Source organism: Lygodium microphyllum, unplaced genomic scaffold (assembly GCF_053477565.2).
Source record: "Lygodium microphyllum isolate KBCC unplaced genomic scaffold, Lygodium_microphyllum_v1.1.10 scaffold_31, whole genome shotgun sequence".
In the NCBI taxonomy this organism is placed as follows: domain Eukaryota; kingdom Viridiplantae; phylum Streptophyta; class Polypodiopsida; order Schizaeales; family Lygodiaceae; genus Lygodium; species Lygodium microphyllum.
Genome location: NW_028229514.1, coordinates 16,383,935 through 16,400,383, shown reverse-complemented (window position 1 = coordinate 16,400,383; position 16,449 = coordinate 16,383,935).

The following is a 16,449-nucleotide window of genomic DNA, read 5'->3' as shown; positions in this document are numbered from 1 at the left end:
GCTCCAGACTTGGGCTAGAGGGAGGGAGTGCTTTAGGGTCATGGGTATGTTGTAGAGATACGGAGGCAGTGAGCCCGCAGTTGGCACGGGATACATGTGCGACTCCTCACTCTTGTGGGCGGTTCCAGGGACCGTGGCTCAGGTGGTTACTATGGAGGCAGGGATGCGGTGTCTTTATCTTGTCGTTTTGCTGGAGTTGCGTCACCTCCAGGATTTGTCACACCTCTGGGGACGTCTACTCTAGTTACTGCAGCTTTTGCTCAGTTTTCTGTAGGTAGCATCCCTATGGGTGCTACACCGATAGATACTACCCCGGTCGGTACACCGGATGTACAAGGGTCTTTTGAATATACCCAGGAGCATGGACACAGGTGGGAGAGGACCCATCTTAGACATCCCTAGAGAGACATGCCTATCTTTTCGTTGATAAGTCAGGAGCCATCATCATGAATGATGAGGGGAGGAGGGTGATGGCTCGCATGAGAGAGTTGTGCCAACAAGTATTTCGGCACAACGTTTTTGATCATTGGAAAAACATACCAGAGGGGAGCAAGGACTACATAGTAGCATCCTTGCATGAGGAGTTTCCAGTTCCAGCCACAACAAATAGATTTTCTACGGGCTGGATGATGGACTACATGCATACATATATGTCATTTAGACGATCGAATGCACACAAGGCACTGAAGAGTGGGGCTGCAAACCTCGAGTAGCTAGATGCGCACAACTGGCACCGACTGAGGGAGGAGACTACTGATTCTCCAAGACGTTGGAGTTAGCAACACGAGGCAGCGAGGGCACGACTAGAGACCGGAGTGGTCCATCATCTTGGGAGTGGCACCCACATGACATATCTGGAGGACTTTGTAAGTTTTTCTTTTGTTTTGCTTGCTTATTTTTTTGCAATATCCTTTGTACTGACAATCATGTTTGTAACAGTTAGTATTTTTTTTCTTTGCAGCACTCCATTACAAATCGTGATCCGACCGGCCTTGAGACTCAATATGCAGAGAGGCACAGTCTCACTGCATTGATCGACCGATTGTATAGACACGGTGGCCCTCTAAGTCACTCATCTTTCTTGTCCGTAGTTACCATGTTTAATTAGAATACATTATTGTATGGTGGACTGATATATAGTTATTTCTTTTTTTGTAGAGTCCGTTCGATGCTCCTTTGCGGCGGGACGAGCTTTCGGATGGCGAGGATATGTAGCTCGCCCTTGGATCCCTGGAGCTCACACACCCTTCTTTTTTGGTCACCTAATCTGTGTAGACATTTTCTATGTAGTATTGATATCTTGTCATGATTATACCAGTCGCTTTTATTATGCGATCATGTATTTATTTCATGTATCGGTGTTATGATTTAAGTACACTTTGTTTTTGTTTACACAAGCATTGTACACAATGCAGAAACTATTTTGTATGGCTCAAATAAAGCACATAGTACTAGCTTCCCTCCCACAATTTTTTTTTTCCCTTGTCACCGTCACTATTAGCGTTGCAAATTTACCTGCACACGTCGTTATTTGCATCATTATTAGCGTCGCAGAGCATCGGTATCAGCGTCGCTATTTGCGTCGGTATCAGCATCGTTGATACCGACACAAATAGCGATGCTGATACCAACTGTTCTATGGCGTTGCCAATAATGACGCTTTTTGCAATGATGGGGGCAAATTTTGTTATTTACATTTTCGTCGCTTTTAACGTCGGTATAAGGCCTATATCTTGTAGTGAATACTAGGTCACTAATGTTGAGAAGTAAGCATATGAACTCTTCTTATACTGGAGAGGATAAAGGTAGCTAGGTGTAAATGAAGTGGAGGACAGGGAAGCAAGGGGAAACCCTAACCCTAACTTCTCTAGAGGCTATATAAACTGCCTAAAGGTCACTCACAATTGAGGAGAGTGTACTAGTTGTACCTTTGAACAACTTACTAAGCAAGATCTTATTCTTGTACTTGAGCTCCTCTCTCTCCCTCTTGTGAACACTCTCTCATGCTTCCAACTCTGATTTGCCACATGGTATCAGAGCCATCTATGATCCCTTTAGGTTCCCTAAACCTCAGCTCAACCTAAGTACACAAGAAAAGCTTCATTTTCTCATCTTGGTCTTTCAACCTTCATAGCCAATCAATACCTATCTCCATTGGAGGAGCTCATGTGAGAAAAAAAGGGCATCTCAGCCTCCCATTTCTTCAGGAGAAACCTTTCTTAGAATTAGGTGCTCGTTCCTAGCACCATAAACCCCAACATTGACTACGTAACAAGAAGCCATTGTCAAAAAACACAAGCAGGCGCAATCTAAGGTAGGGTGAAGATTTGTACACTTGCGTGCTCAACTAAGGGTGAATCAATGGCGGCTACCTTAGGGCTTTGATAGCCCCCCTAGTGGGCTATCCTCCCACAACAGGGCTCCTCAAATCTTGGTCCATAGGAAGAGATCTCTGTCAAACCCTAACTCTGGGTTTCCTGGTAGCCGTAGCCAGGAAGCTTCGAGCTCACTCATTCTCATTTTTTTCAATTTGGGCATTATCAACAGTGATTTTAATAATTGAAAAACCCTTGTAAATATTTGTTACTACCCAATGGAGCTTGAATGTAAAGTTTCTTCTCATTCCATGGGCAATATTAAGCTCGTAAAAACCAACCTACATTATGAGTACAAGAATGGGAGTTGGTAACAGTGTTTCTTAGTACTATTGATGCATTGAACTAATGCTTCTTACTATTTGTTGCTAGTAAATCAGAGAAATGAGTGTTATTATACTCTCCTCTAATTCATTCCATAGCATAGAGTTGATTGATAAGCCGTGTTCCACCAAGAACTCCTCTAATAGGCCACATTATTAGGAGGAGCCTAAAGTCCAGTCAAAGTCCACCTCATTGAAACCTAGGAAAACAATAAAACTTAAATCAAGGGTTGTTCGAAGAACAATACCACCAAAATCTTAACTTGAGATATTACATATGTATGATTTCCAACCTTTTTCATCTTTACAGCTTTAAAGTTGGCTATCATTTGTAGGGCTATCAACTCTGCTATTTGGTTCATACTTAGCCATGTATAAAGGACTAGACATTGCCATTGCCTAAGGCAATAGGTAAGACCTTCCTATAATGACCATGGCCTATGCACATGTAAGGCCTCAAATTCGCAAGTTCAATGAAAAAGATTTTCATCCCTGGCAAGTTTTGGTAAAATATAAAATGATGGAACGAGGCTACTGGCCCTTCATAAAAGGAACCAAAGTTATTGACCCATCCAATCCCCTTGATGTAGAAGATGATGAAAGAGCTCACGCCATCATCATGCTTCATTTAGATAAATCTTCAATTCATCATATTGACCAACTCTCCACACTGCCAAGGAGAATTGGGATGAGCTTGAAAGGCTCTATGGCGCTACTGGGAAGAGCTCCAAGATGTTTCTAAAGATTGAGTTTTTTAGCTTGGAGTATAAACAAGGAGAAGATCTAAGCAATTTTATTTCACATATGAAGGGGCTTATGGCATAGCTGGCCTCAGTTCAAGTACCAATTCATGATGAAGATGCCATTGCCATCCTTCTAAAGTCTGTGAAGAAGGTCCTTCCAACCCTTGTGCCTACCCTAACTAATATCCCAAACCCAACCTTGGCAAGTACCATCCAGTCATGCCTTGATGAAGAGAAGAGGAACCATAATGAAGGGACTTCAGCATTTACTTCCCACGAGCAAGTGTTAGTCCATACAGCTTCTATGAAGTGCTCCTTCTGTCATAAAAAATGACATATTGTAAGTAATTGCTGAAAGAAGTATCCCGACAAAATGAAGTGTAATAAATGCAAAAAGACCGAGCATATCCCCAATAAGTGTCCCAGTGTTCCAAATGTACCTAAGGAATTGGAGGCCAGCTTTGCCTTTCAATCCACTTATGATTGACTCTTTTGAGTCTTTTAACACTTTCTACCTATAACCATATTTTGTAGCCTGATTTATAAAGGCATCTTATTGTGGATTAAGGGGGGCATCCTTTCATGCTTTATCCAATTCCACCTAGCATTGAGGGGGGTGTTGAGAAGTAAGCATGTGAACTCTCCTAACCCTAACTTCTCCAAAGGGGAGCTAATGCCTCTTACTGTTTGTTGAGGGGAGCAAGGGGGAACCCTAACCCTAACTTCTCGAGAGGCTATATAAATTGCATAAAGGTCACTTTCATAGTTGAGGAGAGTGTACTAGTTGTACTTTTGAACAACTTACTAAGCAATATCTTATTCTTGTACTTAAGCTCTCTCTCTCCCTCTTATGCACACTCTCTCATGCTTCTAACTCTGATTTGCCACAACTAAACCCTACCAAAACTCAATATTTCTTGACCACATGTTCTTTTGTGGGTTTTTATTGTAGTGGAGCATGTATCACCCTTTCTAGTGCCCATATTGAGGAACGTTGTCGCATGGAATATGCAGGAGAGTTTTTGAAAGTCGCTGGTCATAGGGATGCTTTTGCGAGATGGGAGCAAAGGATGATGAAGAGTACTCAACTCAAGGAAAGTACATGGGGTATGAAGAATGATTAGGTTTCACATTCAATCAAATACATATGTGGGCAAGGTAAGACGAAGTGGGGATACAAGGAATACAATCTTCACAACACATCATTTCAGTTTAGATGAGCATGTTCATGTTTAGGAATGAAGAGTTCAAGGTTTGTGTAAATATATTTTGTTGGCATAGCTTCACAATTCACACAGCATCAATCTTGCATTCAAGATTCACTCCAAATGTACACCCATAGTAGTAAACTTAAAGCGTGTCTTTTAGATATAAACAAGACAAATCTCCGAAACTAAGAGCAAAACAATGAGCTCATTCAAAGAGCTCCCATCCTTTCAAGTATCGCCACCTTATCCTTGCACTCGACTCATTGACAAGATATAGTCACTCGAAGTATTCTTGGCACAATTGTAACACATCAAACATGCTTTCTTCAAGTTGTTGAATAGTATACTTTCAACAAAATATCCTTGGTCACAGGAGTACTTGTGTTTCCTCATGCAAGTGAGAGAAAGCTTTAAATTTCTTTTACAAATAGGATAGAGTCTTTGAAACCTTTTACTCACTTTTGAGTGTCTTGAGTCGGACGGAAACGAACCATATATCAAAGAAACGAGTATAGTTGAAGGCACAAGAACACAACTAGTAGCATTGTGACGATTGGCATTATGATGATTGGAACGGGGAGGCAACCACAATAGCATGGTGATGAAGATGATGATGATCTTGTTGTAGCTTGTAACCAAAGCAACTTGCCATACTTTAAGCACTTGTCGTCTTTCCTCTCTTCAGCACCATCGATGTCCATACATTGCAATATCACCTTATAGACAGGTTTCTGTTCTGATTGTACGCTCCAAGTACAGAGAAATAGCTCAAAGTCAACTTGTGAGCCTTTGAATGATGTTGCCATGAAAGCCGTCAACTGCCAATTAGCGATCAACACACATGCTGATAAGATCATAGCCTCCTTCGAAAGGCATAGATAGTGTTCCACTCAAAAGCAATCACAACTTCGATAGCAGCCGTCTTGACAATTGTAGGAATTCCTTATTCAATATATGCTTTAGTCTTCTAGTAATTGTACATCTAGAATACATGCTTTGCAGTCCTAGGGGGTGTCCCGAGCCGAGCACGTCTATTGGTGGGCCGGAGGGTGGAGCCATATCCAAGTTAGCAGGCCTGCAAATGAGATGTTCCAGGGATCATCTAGCCCACCCCAATCTATACCAGATGTGCGTGTGCCACCCAGAATTGACAACGGTTTCCTTTCAATTCTCAGATCTTATTGTGCTGCAGTTCCGCCACTTCATTTACTCAATCTGCAATTTGAACTTCAGAGTATCGTGTTTGTTGCATATTAGGTCTCGAAACATAAAGACGACTCGGTGTCACTCTTCGAGGCTTATCGCCTTTAATCATAGTCTGGTTGCCTTGTGCTAACTCTATGCCCACGTAAACCTGATATGAGCTCGCCTTCTTTCTGCTAACTGTGTCACTCAATCCATGCATACTCACTCGCCAAAGCCTCCCTTACCAAGCGCTACTGGTCCCTTGTATCATAAGTAGTGGAAGGCCAGAGACTCAGAATCTTTGGCAGGCCTCGCTTCTTTTTTCGTTAACTTATTTTTCGCTGTTGTCCCAAAAAGCACGCAGTCTTCGTGATGATCCTTCCTTCTATAATAAGCACCTTTTTCCCATAATAGTCTTCTAAGGTTAATGGTAGCCTTCACTCGCAAAAGGCTGGCACTGAGTCATTTATGTAATCAAGGGGAGGGGATTCCTTCGTACCAGCGCCCTCCTCCACTTCAACACTTGACTCTATTGTGATAGAAGTGATTTGCTTCACATCCTCAAAAGAACTATGCAAATTAGTCGTTCGCTTATGGACATGCAGTTCAAACCTATCACATAAGTTTGTACCTTCACCTCATGGAGACTTGCAGGTAGTAATGTGCAAGAACTTAGTTGGCATCGTTACAGGACCTTTGACTTTTAACCTCTTATCCTTTGCTCCTTGCACCAAGTTAGCACACACTTTCTTAGGTTCTTAACATTCTTGAAAGAGAGACTGATTTAAATACGATGAATGGTTTCCTACGATTCCTCAATGCCAGCCGTTCTAAGCTTCATAGGGGCTTAGTCATTGCCATGGTTTCTCTATGTCTGGTCTTGTGTTTCCCTAAGATAGACAGAGGCTCCGGAAGCTGGTCAGCTTAGACGCAACAACAAGAAGTTCCACGATTGATCAGAATGATGAAGTTGGGACAACCTACCTTTCAGATATGCAAGAAGCATGTGATTATTTCCTCTTCAATAGACTGCACTTAACATGAAGCCATCTAAAAGCATGAAAGGTAGAAGTTCTCCCATGCCTTCCCTCTTAACTGGTGCACATGTGAATAAATCACATGAAAAACCATAGATCTCCATCTACACGTTCCCCTTGATTGCAAGTGAATACTAAAAATTTAGGATGGAACCAAACAATCAAAATTTCAAATTGACAGTTCAACTAAATGCCAAACAAAAAGACACATACAACGAAAAACAAATTCCTAGTGACACTGACTAATGAGTTCAAAATTGTGGCGAAAAAACTCCACCCTCATATTCCCAGCGGTGGACGCGCAACATCACGACATCCACCCCCTCCAAACCTCCACGTCCTCCGGATGGGCCATAGCTACCGCTCCTCATCACCATCAAGCTCGACGGACAGCATGATCTCCTAATCTTTGTGCAAATTATTTGAGATATCCACATCCTAATCTACATCATCTCTTGCCTCAAGTTCATCATAAAACTCATCATCCACCTCCTCAACTGCATAGGCTACATCATCTCTCATTTTGAATAGTTTGATTCTCTTTCTTGTAATTGGAATCCGCAAAGTTGTACCATCAAGCTCTACTAAGGAATATGTAGAATTGTCATGGACATGCTACACCAAATAAGGCCCAAACCATCGTCTTGAAACCTTGGGGATAGCACTGTACTGGTTGTCTAGACTATTGTCATAGACCAACACCCAATCTCCCTCCTCAATCTCTGTAGGTCCCAATCTGTGTCTACTATCAAATTGGTCTATGTTGTGAATTCTGGCCTCTTTGAGATTCTGAACAACTCTCTCAATATCCTCAAATCTCCTCTCCAACTGATGAATACGAGGAGCCAAAAGATCCTCTCTAAGTCATCTCATCCGGCTACCACTATAAAGCACTCCAAGTGAATGCACAAGTCTCTATAGGCATGACTAGTTTCTATCCATACATTAACTCAGCTAGCATATAACATGTGGTCACATTGTGGGTTGTCTGATCAGCCCATAAGACATAAGGCAACAATCTAGGCCACTCTCTAACCTATCCACTGCATGCTTTGGCCAAGGCTTTCACAATCAGCGGATGGGCTCTTTCGCTCTTCCAATTGCCTTCTGGATTATATGTTGAAGTCAAAGCAAGTTTAATGCCAAGGTGAGAGAAAAACTCCCTAGCCTCATAAGCATCCAACTCACCTCTATCTGCTGTAATTTTTCCAATGCAGCCTTACATGAATTAACATCCTCTAACATAAACTTACAGACCACTGAAGTAGTCTTCGTCTTTAATGCTCTTCCTTCCACCTAATTCCTGAGATCCTCTCATGCAAAAACAATGTAATGCATTTGCCACAATCCAACATGCATAGTAATCAAATGAAGAACCCACTTGTAGTGAATACATAGCGGGTAAGTAGGGTGAAGCTCATCTCTATGCCTCACTGAAGAAAACAACTGATAATCAGTGCATGCCTCAACAAACTATGAGATATCTTTGTACATGCCACTCCACCATTAGTGCTCTCTAATCTTCTCATAGGTCACCCAAATAGCTCTATGTCCTTCCCAAAGACTTTCATGAAATTATCTCATGATTTGCACTGCATGTGAAGCCTTGTCACATATAACTCTCAATGGCTGTCCTCTTCGCTTCCGTGGATGCTTCCAAAGCAACCCACTTCACAACATGAAACCATAAGCTTTCCTCCTCATCTTCTTGAAGTTTGCATTAGTCCATCCATCCTGTCTAGACATAGTACTCAAATAACATCCAATCTGCAAAATATTTTGTATACAAAGACTCATCAAAGCTCTCCAAAGCAAATACATGACAAGTATGATCAACATGCATGGTTGAAAGATCAACCTCATCATTAACATCATCAATGCAAGAATAATCCATATCATCATACCTTGCTCATGAAAGCATATCGCCGACTAGGTTGTCTTTACCTACTATGTGCCTAAACTTACAATTCATGGATTTTATGTACCCAATCCACGTAAGCATGGAAACAATGTCTAGAGTAGAACAACTCATGATCATACCTAGAAGAGGCAAGCAATCAATCTTGACCACCACAACAGCACACACCAATGAAGTACTCTTTATCATTCTTGAGAGTCATGACAACTCTCAAGAGCCTCAGTAAGCTACTCATGAATATATATATATGCATCACGTGGGTTCAAAATAAGGTATTTTTAAAATACCATTTTTTACATACAGAAGGGTATAATATAAAGGAGTTATTTACAAATTGAAAAGAAAAGGGTTATGTTTTATTTAGGAAAAATTCACAGATAAGGATATTTATAAATAGGCCTTGAACACACGTGATGTAGAGGATATACATATAATAACTTTCCCGATCCAAGAGCTCCCTCTTAATCTTGGATACTTGCATTGCCACTCATTTAGTACTTCCGCACCAAACCAAATGGCATACCTATTCCCATCTGTATCGCCCTGTCCAAGAACCTATCCAATGCCGATAGAACTAGTATCAACAATGATTACAATAGGTCTCCCACACTCATACTGAAGAGTCGAAGCAGCTCTCAACAATGTCTTCAGCTTCTGCATAGCTCTAATGTGTCTCATGTCCCAAGAAAAATGATGCCCTTTCCTCAAGAGGTGGTAGAGATTATATGCAATATAAGCAAAATGAGGAATCTAAATAAGAGAAAATGCACAAGCTCCAAGATACTTGTGAACCTCCAAAGTAGAAGAGCAAGTCTTCGCAATCTTCTCTATGGCATCAATCTTTGCAAGGGAAGGCCTCCCGCCATAATAACCACACATATCTCTTACAATTAAAATCTCTTTGGCACCAAAAATAGACTTCAGCCCCGATGTCGAAGGGTTTTGAAAGCAATGTCGCAACTTCAGAGGTCCTTGATAAATTTCAGGATAGAAGATCAATCAAGTGAGACATTTACAACACTATTCAACGTCAACATCTTCAGCTTCATAAAGGAAACAAATTTGATTTATAAACTGGCTGTTCAAAAAAACTGAAGTTCTTCACATCCCTTTTATATGCCCTCAACTTTTTCTACAGTCTCCTTTGGTAGAACTCTTTTCAAACAGCATTCCCTCTCTGAATAAATAAACTACATTTGATGAGGTCCAGGCATCCAATTTTGGTTGCTCAGTTACATCCGGTTGCTCTACTGCCAAGGCATTTTCCTGTCATTTCAATAATAGCTTTCTCTGCATCCTAATGGCTTCTAAAAGATACAAAACTATCCGACATACACAATAGTACACAAAGGATTATTTTCAGGTGCATCTTTAAAAACTGGTTCTGTCTCCTGTTTCATTTCATTAGTTCTAGAAACTGTATTTGATAGTAAGGAGGGAACATCAACATCCAAATTCATAGAACTGTTTGCAGCTGTGGCCTGGTTGCATTATGCAAGGATTCTTAATGCTCATGTTTGCACCACGAAGGATTCTGCAACCTTATGTACAGATGGAGGTCGGATAGAGCAGGAAATTCAGGGCCTCTGATGTGAATACTCAATCTGGATCTCGGAAGAGGATTGAGGAAATATATAAGAGATGCAACTAAGGCAGCGTGGTAAATACTGAAGTAGAGTGTGCTACAAGAGATTGAATGTGCTCTGCTATTATGCCAATAAAGCCTCCTTTATCCTCCTTTCAGTCTCTCTGCACAGAAAAAACCTCCTGTTCCTTTTTCAACAGATTGAGTCCTTCGATTCTCGTCTTCACAATAACTTTGTCCTCTTCATCAGCCTTCAGCAGCTCTAGTCATCTACCAAAGTTGCAGTCAAGATTTTCCTTCAGCAAAGCAGCATCCTCTTCTAGCACTTAGATTCCTCCAAATGTTGTTGAAGATGGTATTTTTTAGTAGTTATAGACATATCGCACCGTCTCTCTGGAATCCATAATTAGAGACTACGCTCCTAACCTCATGAATTTTGCTTCTTGATAAGCGAACATGTGGCATGAGTCTGCTAGACGACATGCGTCAACATGGCTCTGACAGAGATGCGTCTTGATCTTCTTCACTTGGCTCCTGGTTGCAATTGTCCTCTCATGCCGATTGCCTCTTCGTCGTTTCCTTCCCACAGTCGATCCTCCCCAATGCTTTTTTGTAAGTTCCCCAGATGGACCTTCCTGTCCACTATCTTCTGCTTTTTTTTTCTTCTGGGTGTTGATCGTTTTTCCCCCTTTTTTAGAACTACAGCCTTGCTTTTCTTTTAGCAAGTCGCAGAGCTACCTCGTCATTCTTTTTCGTGGCCACGATCTCGTCCTTCCTTCTTCGCCACTAATGCCGTTGTATTTAGCACCTTCTTTGGTGCAGTTTTCTGATCACCTTTTGTTGTAGTAGTGTTGTCCTTTTGTCTTCATAGAACTTCTTCGATACTTCCTTCTTTGTCGTCTTGAACTTCTTGACTGCTAAATTTCGATCGTTTTCATGTCACAGAGCTCTTCGACTGTTAATCTTTGATCATCTTCATGTCGCAGAGCTCCTTCGTCGTCATTTAATTTCCTGTTGGGTGAATTGGACCATCTACAAAACCTGCCTGGAGACCTCTGAGTCGTTTCTCTTTCATATCATATGGCTTTGGAGCTTTTTCCCTCTTCCAGCTCTTTGGTTTTTGTAGTCATCTTCATCTTCTTCTTGGCTCCTCTTCGTCACATCTCCTAGCATGATGATCTCCTTCCTCCTTTCTTACCCACACCGAAACCTTCGCTGAAGACTCCCCTATTCTGTAACCCTTTCCTTCTCTCTCTTTCTGGGTCCCTGAGCCACTTCTTCATAATCTTGAAGATCTAAACAAATATAAGCTCGCCATTCAAGACAGTCAGGTGTAACCTTGAAACCCAGAATGCGATTAATCTCAGCAATGGCTGCAAGCAGCTTGCCTTCAACCATTAAAGTCGCAGCTCTTTATTTGTATGGAAAAGTCAATGTAGGATCCAACTCTGTTGCTAAATTCAAATTCAAGAGCTTATCCTGACCTTTGCAGTAAATTGCTCTTTCCTGGTACATCCACCCCATTGGCTTATGGCCAGATATTAGAATGCTTGCATCCTCGTAATAAGCAGAAATGCAATGACCACACTTGTATTTTGCCCGTGAAACACCTGCAAGTGAGTACACATGCCCTTCCTCTGCAGCTGCCTCAAAGTGTTTCTGGGACTCCTTAAAGCCATGCTTTCTTGGTGGGGATGCCAATCTTTCAGCCATTGGGTGATGCATGTCAAAAGCTGCTGCTGCAGCTCTATCAGGTATTGCTGCTATTCGACTCTGCACCGATGCTTTTGTAGTTTGAGAGAGATTGTCCCGAATGGAATCCCAACCATTAGGAGTTATGTGGCTTGGGCTGCCAGCAGCTAGAAGGTTTCGAGTGCTGATGGGAGAGGTGCTTCTACAGCCCTCTCACAGACTTCAATGGTGCCTTTCTCTTGTGTCTTGTCCTCATAACCATGATAGCTTCTTGGTGTTGTTTTATGTGATTCCTGAGCTTGTCAACATCCAGAACAAGGCTACCATGTGATCAGCAAGAAAAGCACTATTGTTATACATATCAGCTAAGCCCCCATCTACAACCTAGACCTTCCAGCCCATCTTCTTTCCCTTTCTGCACCACAGCCATAATAACAATCTTCATGTCCAATTGAAATTGCAGAGGTTTCTCCAGACAAGGGCTTTGAAATTTCACAACATACAAGAGAAAAAGTAAAGTTGTTTCACATGCATCTATTTATGCATCTCAAAACTCCTGTTGTTACCTTCCAGATCTTTTGTGCCCTCTCTCAAGACCTTTTCAAACTGTCTCACCTATATACAGCAGTGGTCCAAATACCTGTTTTCCGATCCTTGCATCACCCTACTTTTGACATGCACCCAACATAGTGCTCCACACCACATCATCAGGTTTAGAAGGCATATTTTCTGCTGATACAACAGCCTCGCCTAGTTGGCCAGCACGGCCAAGCAGATCAACTAAACAATTCTGATGCTTAATACTTGGACCAATGCCATACCGGCTACTCATCAGCTCAAAATATTTCTGACCCTGGTCCACAAGACCCATATGACTGCACGCAGTAAGCATATTAAGAGATGTAACTCCATCCGGTTGAATATTGTCTTCCCTCATTCTCTCTAACATAAGGAAGACAGCTTCACTCTCACCTAGGTGAGCATAACCAGTAATCAGTGCATTCCACATTACCATACATGTCAGTAAGAGCATTGTTGATTAATTCCTCTTGCTCCAAACCCTCTTCACTATATTTCCCGCATAGAATGAAAGAGCAAACATAACGACTAAGTATGTACAAAGTATCAAATCACACACACAACTTTCGGGTGGTTTTCACACCTCGAATGCGCAGCAATACGACACCGACAAGGTCAAATTCACTTCCTCTAGTTTGCAAAGAATCCTCTCACCATCTCTAATATAAGCGGCCAAAGAGTACATGCATCCATGATCATCTAAAGTCTCATTCTTTTCTTTCTCCAAACAACCCTTGATAGCCAGATCATCAATGAAAGGCATGGTAAGCTCTAGAATAAAATGGCGTAAGACCTTGTTCATCCCATTCATCATATGAGCAACTGAAATAGTAGCTCCTGAGGAAGCATACACATTCCAACAAGGCCTAAAAGTGTCTTCATCATAGTCAAATCTCTACTCTCAAGGGGGCAAGTTGGAACTGGTCATAGCTGGAATAAATATCGCCAAGTGAATAGATAGCATGTCCAGCAAAAGCCTCTCCAAACTCATCCACAATAGGTCCTGCACCAACATTCCGTATAGTGACCCTGCTCATTGGCTGTAAGTCTTGTATGAATTTGAGTATCCCATTCTTCTTGGAAAATATGAACTATCTATTAGAATACTGAGTTGAAGATGGTTCTAAAATCCCCATCCTGATGTGCTCATTCAAAAGCTCAACCAATTTAGGCAAGTAAGACATAGGCACAAAAATAGGCTGTAGACTCCAAGGGACATGCAGAATGGTAAAAATAACCATAGGCATCACAACCCTAGGATCAATGTAACCTATCTCATGCAGGAAAAAAGCAAAGGCTCTTCCATGTCTACTCAACATCTCCTCAAAACATTTTACCTATGTTGGAAGTAAAAAGTCTTCAGTCCCAATCTTCATCTCTTTCAGTGTCTCATCTAAAAACATGTGTTCAATACGTGTAGGATCTTGCAAAGGAGGATGCATAGATGCTCTCTTAATCATCTCATCACTGTCCAAAGGTAGAGGTCCTGCACTAGTCTAACCTTCTTGTCAACTGTCTTATATTTGGTCTGTACTCTAGCTTCTTTGCTACAACTTGCAAATTTCAACCCTTGTTGTAATTACCCTTGTAAACACCAACTTTTTTGTGTTTAAACAACACCCAACTCCTTTGAATGACAAAAAATAAACCATATCTTTTTCAGACTCCATATGAACAGCCCAACACTAAGGCTCACAGCTTACTCTCATGTGAGCTAGACAATTGATTTTTCAAGCTCTATCGAGTGTTTTTGACCACATCTTCTTTGTTGTAGTAATCATTTTGTGATTGGAAATACTTACACTAGGTGTGCACTCATGCAAGTCTAGTTTCTATTTTGATTTGGATGTACTTTCTTTCTTATTCTCTTCTTTGCTTTATCTTTTTATCCTATCCTCTCCAAATGCCACCACTCTATGCCTTTACTCATGAAAAACTTTGTGGCTCTAACTATATCACATGGAGTGTTCTCCTAAAATCATGGTTCAATAGCTATTTTGTATCCGCATATTCTATATCCTATTCCAAATGATTGGGATTGTAAAAATTATGAGAAAGTGTGCATGGAGGAAGTTTTATAACTACATGAAGGTAGGAAGATGCATGTAGATATTCTCAAGATACAGTTTCTTAATTAATACATTCATATGAGCATTACCCTAGTCTACATGTTGTCAAGTGTTTTTGTGAAAACTAAAAACCCCTAGAATAGTTGTAGATAGGTTGTATTTCTATTAGCTTTGTTGATTGCGTGGTTGTTTGTTTTGTCATTTCGTAGTTGGATTTTTTGTTATTTTCCAACTTAGAAATTATTTTTGTCATTTTGTTTGGATTTGTTGAGTGTGGAAACTTGATAGTCTTGGTTGGCATTGGTATTTTGCTAAATAGATTGGAGCTAGAGTTTTCTAGTAGCTACCAAACATCTTGGAACATGTATATTTTCTTGTCATTACTCTTACACATCAAAGGGATTGTGGGATCACAGGCACTTCACGTTGCACTTGTTAAATATACTACACTTAGGAGCCATCTCTTGATCTTATCAAGTGCTTCCATGCCAAGGTTTGTGTTGATGCACGTTTTGCACTATCATTGAGCACTAGTACGACAACATGAAGCCCACTATAGCTATATATAGTAACTTTTAGATGCATTCGTACTTGACAGAGCACCTTTCATTGTGCATGCATGAGAGTTGGGATTTTCATCACAAAGTTAGGAACCTCTAAATAAGGGTGAAAGGTGGTTGCGTGAGTTTGAGGGTCGTGAAGGACATCGCCAATTGTGAGATGGGTTGTTTTCTTCATCAACATCTTATGGACCATTATTTTTCTTGAGAGATTGTGAGATTCTGGGAGGGTGGAGTAGAGAACGATATTTATTTTGGCTGAGCACTTTAATTTAATTGAGAAACTATGTTTGCATCTTACATCACATACACACACATGTCGTTAGGCTAAGCACTATATTTTTCACAGCAATCATATTTTCAAGTGGAGCATCACTTGTTTGATTGCATCACATGGATTAAAATTTTCATTTCTTCCCATTTCTCCCCAATATCATGTGTATGGTTGAGCACAAAGTACATCTTCAGCATATTCTTGCTAGAAAACATTGCATTATGACAATGTATGTATGTTTGAAGAAAAACAAATGTTCTAAAAGGCTCAAGGATTGAAGGAAGGTCATTTGCTTCTTAGTGAAGTTATGGGGTACCTCATGAGAGCAAGGTGTATCAAGGGTCACACACACCACCCAATATAAAGGCCTTGTCTTATCGACGTGCGACACTTGGAAAAGTGATTGACCCAAAGCATGAGAGGTGAACTCCAAAGACAAGTGGCATGGAAATTCTCGTTGACACGAGATTTTGCAACACGCTTGTCTTACCAAAGGATCGTGTCAACATGCACATCAATTTCTAAGGATGGAGTTGGAAGCATATGATGGGTGTGTTGTTTTTATTCCAAGGGGATGCAAGAAAGAGTTGGGGATGGGACCATGAATAGCTAGTCAAGATTGTACAGTCTCTTGACATCAAGTTGCACTTGAGATGAAAACCATATTAGAGAATTAGGAAATTTCCCAAGTCTCAATTTAAAATAAGTGATAAATATTTGACCATGTGGCTAATTCTTGATCCATATTTGAAAGTGGGATTTGAAAATGTAGCTTATATAGTATTTAGGGTAGACTCCACCTTTAAGTAAGACAACAAGATTTGACCATGTGGTCAAATAATAAGGGTATTGGGGGTTCCCAAAGTACATGGAAATTCCCAAATTCCCTAATATATTTTTG